Genomic DNA, 6,000 nt, shown 5'->3' with positions numbered 1-6,000 from the left:
TACATCACCAGGTCTCTGACCTGCTCTTCTGAATAAAAAATGGAAACCTTATATATTTTTATATTTATGTGCATCTATATGTACAGACCTGTGTATTACAATTTATTTATAACAATCTGTGTGCGCTATCCTGTGGTTACATGCACATATATAATGTGTTACTGCCCATGTCTATGTGTGTGGCACACTGTATTTATAGATTATACATGAACACGTGTATATACTTGTAGGTGTCTGTGCTTGTGATATTGTGTGATGATGAATAATCAGAATGGATTGTCGCACTGGTATTGCAGTTATATTTTGTGGTAACTCGTAGCATGGCAATATATTTTTCAGATTTTGGGATATATGTATTTTTTTTTAAACTTACTTAGGGCCAGATTACAAGTGGAGCGCTACCTCTTCTAGAAGTAACTATTACAAGTTGAAAATAAAAAGTTTTCGCTCGTGCGCTAACCCAATACGTGAAAAAGCCAAACTTTCAATATCCTGATTGGGTTAATGTATTCCCCCAAACAATTATATGGAGCAAAAAAAGTGGAAAAAAACCACACCATACTCATGCGTAAAACTAATCGCATTTTCTCAAGTGTGCTAACCTGACATAAAAATATGAATATTTCACATTCCAATGTTCCTCACATAACAGAATATATTCTATTTATTCTTAAATACATATTTCTATATACCACATCTAGGGATGGGCGAATGTTTCTAAAAATTTGAAATTTAAAACGACTTTTGATATATTTGTTCGTTCGAATTCGAATTTCGAATGTTTATATAACATTCTAACATTCTATTTTTGAATTTTCGTTTTAGAATTTTTCAATAAAATCCGAAAATATTTGTTCGAATAAAAGAATGTTTAGCTATGTATTCATTCAATTTCGAAATGTAATATTCGAATTTGAATGTCACATTCGAATTCGAATGTAAGATTCAATTTCAAAATAGTATTTCTAGTCTACAACTGTTTAATAAATGTAATATTTGAATTTGAATGCTACATTCGAATTTGAATGTCACATTCAAACTCAAAATAGTATTTCTAGTCTACAACTGTTTAATAAATGTAATATTCAAATTTGAATGCTACATTCGAATTCAAATGTAACATTCAAATTCAAAATAGTATTTCTAGTCTATTTGCAAAAAAGGGAACAGCGCAAAGGACCAGATTCAAGGTAGTATTTTTATCCGATAAGACAATCACGCAACAACACAGATTCTACTTACAAAATGTAAGTTCTTTAAAGCATTTCACAAATTATGTTGTTATCAAAGAAAGTCCTACTCCGATATTAAGGAGATCCATGGCTGACAGGAACATCTGACAGGAACCCCCCGTGACCGTGAGTCCTATTATTTTGGGGATTGGCTCCATATTTCATAGCCTATCTAAATATGTTGACTACTATCTACAGCCCCTAGTTAGAAAAACAAATGCATTTCTTAAAGATACATCTGAAGCTATAAATATGTTTGAGGGGATCCAGTGGGAAGATGATTTTTGGTGGGCCACATATGATGTTTCTTCTTTATATACCAATATTAAACATGAGAAAGGTATTAAAGCGGTGGAACAGGCTTTTATGTACTATGATATTCCAGATATCCATTTACAGTTTATTTTAGATTCAATTATGTTTATTCTTTCTCACAATTATTTTGAGTTTGAAGATAAATTTTATTTACAGTTAAAAGGAACTGCAATGGGGACAACATTTGCACCCTCATAGGCAAAACTTTTTATGGATAATTTTGAGAACGAATATATTTGGAATAATAATCCTTTTAGGAATAATATCATCAAATATTATAGATATATTGATGATGTTATAATTTTATGGAAAGGTTCTGCACTATCATTATCAGAGTTTTCTGAATATATTAATGTAAATAATTATGATTTGTAATTTAGTGGCACTAGCTCCCAAGAGAGCATTGTATTTCTGGATATAATCTTTATGAAAAATCCAGTAGATAATAAGGTTATAGTGAGAAATCATAGGAAAGCTGTTGATAGGAATAGTTTTGTTGATGCCAAGAGTGGCCACCTAAAAAAATTGAAATAAAATATTTCTGCAAGTCAGTATACTAGGATTAGGACAAACTGTTCAAAATTATCTGATTTTGTAAGAGAGGCTGAAGAGCTAGATAAGATTTTTTTTTTAGAAAAAGGATATGATAATAAACTCCTTAAAGGGACACTGAACCCTTTTTTTCTTTTGTGATTCAGATAGAGCTGCAATTTTAAGCATCTTTCTAATTTACTCCTATTATAAAATTTTCTTCATTCTCTTGGTATCTTTATTTGAAATGCAAGAATGTAAGTTTAGATGCTGGCCCATTTTTGGTGAACAACCTGGGTTGTTCTTGCTGATTGGTTGATAAATTCATCTACCAATAAAAAAGTGCTGTCTAGAGTGCTGAACCAAAAAAAAGCTTAGATGCCTTCTTTTTCAAATAAAGATAGCAAGAGAATGAAGAAAAATTGATAATAGGAGTCAGTTAGAAAGTTGCTTAAAATTGCATGCTCTATCTGAATCACAAAAGAAAAAAATTGGGTTCAGTGTCCCTTTAAGGAAGCTAAACTAAAAGCAATGAAGTTGGATGGAGAGAAACTTCTGAAGAACGAAAAAGTGATAAGTAGTAATAAGATTTGGGATAATCAAGCACGTTTTATAACATAACGAAGGAACTGGGGTTATCAAAAAATAATGAAAAAACATTGGGGTATACTTAAATCTGACCCTATATTGAGAAATGTAGTAGGAGATAGACCACTAATTACCTTTAGAAAAAATAAAAATTTAAAAAACCATCTAGCCCCAAGTAAATTGAAAAAGGCTGTAGAGAGGAAACATAGAACAATGAAAAAAAAAAAACATTAAGTAATTTATTACCCCTCCCTATGGGTACATACAAATGTAATAAAAGTAAATGTAATATGTGTTCACATGTGAAGAGAGGAAATCTCTTTAAAGACACTGAGGGTACTGAACAGTTTGAAATCAGACACAGAAGCAACTGTGAAACCACTTACACTATGCACCTTTTACGTTGTAAATGTTACCTGATATATATCGGGCGCACGAAAGGAAGACAAGGACTAGCACCTTTATAATATGGCACAAATGGTTGTAAATGCTTCTCTGGGATACTCTTTGTTCAGAAGTAGCAGACATATATGGCTTTGGCATTGCTTTTTGGTAATTAGAAGGCCGGGAAATGCTGCTGCGCACCACATGTTTATTATGCCCAGCAGTGCAGGGGTTAATTAGGGAGCTTGTAGGGAGCTTGTAGGGTTAATTTTAGCTTTAGTGTAGTGTAGTAGACAACCCCATGTATTGATCTAGGCCCATTTTGGTATATTTCATGCCACCATTTCACCGCCAAATGCGATCAAATAAAAAAAAAAAAAAACTTTTTCACAAACTTTAGGTTTCTCACAGAAATTATTTACAAACAGCTTGTGCAATTATGGCACAAATGGTTGTAAATGCTTCTCTGGGATCCCCTTCGTTCAGAAATAACAGCCATATATGGCTTTGGCGTTGCTTTTTGGTATTTAGAAGGTTGCTAAATGCTGCTGCGCATCACGCGTGTATTATAGCTAGCAGTGAAGGGGTTAATTAGGTAGCTTGTAGGGAGCTTGCAGGTTAATCTTAGCTTTAGTGTAGAGATCAGCCTCCCACCTGACACATCACACCCCCTGATCCCTCCCAAACAGCTCTCTTACCTCCCCCACCCCACAATTGTCCCCTCCATCTTAAGTACTGGCAGAAAGTCTGCCAGTACTAAAATAAAAGCTATCTCTGATTATTATTTTTTTTTAAAAAAAAGCATATTTACATATGCTGCTCTGTAGGATCCACCCTTAGCCCCCAACCTCCCTGACCCCCCCAAACAGCTCTCTAACCTCCCCCTCTACCTTCTTGGGAGCCATCTTGGGTACTGGCAGCTGTCTGCCAGTACCCAGTTTACAATATAAGAAATGTATATTTTTTATTTTTTATTTTTTTCTGTAGTGTAGCTTCCCCCCCAAGACCAACCCCCACCCCCTCCCAGATCCCTTAGATAATTTTTTGGGGGCATTCCCTCCCCCCTCTCTACCACTTATACTTTTTTTTCTGCAGTGTAGCGGTTCCCACCCGCTCCTTCCCTGTGCACGCGCCTGCCCGCCCGCCATCCCCTGTGCAAGCGTGCGCGTCCCCGGAGACCCCGCCCCCGATCCCGCCCGCTCTCAGACGCAAAACTCATTGATGGCCGCCCACCCACCTCCCACTTCAGCTTCCACCCACCAATGAATGTACAGAGTCGCTCTCTCTGCACCGGAGGGGTCAAAATGGTTATTGCAGGATGCCTCGATATCGAGGCATCACTGCAATAACCGGAAAGCAGCTGGAAGCGATCAGGATCTCTTCCAGCGCTTGTTTTACTGGTGGACGTATCAGGTACGTCCATTGTCATTAAGTGACAATTTTTGAGTGACGTACCATTGTCATTAAGGGGTTAAAGAACTTACATCTTGTAAGTAGAATTTGTGCTGTTGCGTGATTGTCTTATCGAATAAAAATACTACCTTGAATCTGGTCCTTTGCGCTGTTCCCTTTTTTGCAGTTTACTTTAGTTTTTTCAGCCGGTGTGGGGAGAAATACACAGGAACAGAGAGCAGCTTCATCTGGACCTACAGGGAGCAATATGATCTGTGTTAAAGCAACCCTGCATTTTCAATTGCTAAAATTCCCTATTATATACCAGGGGATCGCTGAGCAGTAAGACTGTCTGTTCTTTAACACTTTATAGTGTAATTGTTTTTAAATGCTAAGCGCTGCTTTATATTCTTGTGTGTGTTTTGTGTATTATTTCTAGTCTAATACTGTGTTTTATAAGTGTAATATTAGAATGTTACATTCGAATTCGAATATGACATTCAAATTCAAAATAGTATTTCTAGTTTACAGCTGTGTCTTATAAATGTATTATTGGAATTCTAAAAGTCACATTTGAATTCTAATGTCACATTCGAATTCGAATGTCACATTCAAATTCGAAAGTGACATTCGAAAACTGTAAATAACATTCAATAATATAATTTTTAAGAATATTCGTTCTTATCAACATTCTATTATGTAAATCGAATTTCTACAATAACATTCGTTCTAAGATTCAAATTCGAATATAAACACATTCGACCATCCCTAACCACATCCCAATTATTATATATTATTTATATTGTATTATTCTATCTTTTAACAAGTGTGTAAAGATTTTAAATAATCTTAAAGTCCTGTGTCCTAACCTGAGATCCCTCACAAGATTCAAGGAAGGCATATTTTGCTTTATTTCTCTAAGGGACGTTTCCTGCATTTTTGGATGTAAAGAAGAAGAGTTTTGTTCCATTTACACTTTGTGCTTTGTATTTTAATATTTCTGTGCATATTTTACAAACTGCATTGCACTTTATAATTTTTTTTAATGTGAAATTAACATTTTGTTAGTGTGAATTCTCTCTCAGCCCTCATTATATTATCTAAGCATTTTACACCTGCAAGTCTCACTGATTTATCTCACCAGCTGGATCCAGGTGAACTTTTCTCAAAATTTACATTATACTTATTTAACTGGAAGAGGAATAACGTATACCAAACTAGAAGCAAATGCATGTTAAACTGTAAATATTTCTGTTTAATTTGTATTTGCTTGAGACAGAATTTTTTTTTCATACAATGTTTACATTCCACTGCGAAATTCTGCATTTCAGAGAGCCTTGTTACTCTCCATTGTAGACATTTTATATTTTTATGGGACTTCCATGCGCCGCCCTTAGAAATGATGCTTTCTCTCCAAGTTGGAGAGTTTTTGAAACTGAGGCTCTAAGTCAGAGAGGCCTATGGACAGAGTCACATGTGTTCCATGGGCAGATGGAGACAGAGTTGAATGTTACAGGTTTTCTTTGGATGGAGCTGTTAAGTCTTGGGTATGGTTAGA

The 6,000-nt window shown here is 35.2% G+C and overlaps 1 long non-coding RNA gene across 1 annotated transcript in view; it reads right to left on the bottom strand.

Annotated features, from left to right (window-relative positions):
- Window positions 1-4,590: 4,590 nt before the first annotated feature.
- Window positions 4,591-6,000, bottom strand: part of LOC128635860 (uncharacterized) — a 72,434-nt gene continuing 71,024 nt past the window's right edge. Inside the window, exon 3 of the long non-coding RNA XR_008398603.1 lies at window positions 4,591-4,696. This is a non-coding gene — a long non-coding RNA (uncharacterized LOC128635860). The remainder of the gene's footprint in view (window positions 4,697-6,000) is intronic.

Source organism: Bombina bombina, chromosome 7 (genome assembly GCF_027579735.1).
Source record: "Bombina bombina isolate aBomBom1 chromosome 7, aBomBom1.pri, whole genome shotgun sequence".
Lineage (NCBI taxonomy): Eukaryota > Metazoa > Chordata > Amphibia > Anura > Bombinatoridae > Bombina > Bombina bombina.
The sequence above is the reverse complement of the archived record's forward strand: the minus strand, read 5'-3'. Positions and strand labels throughout refer to the sequence as shown.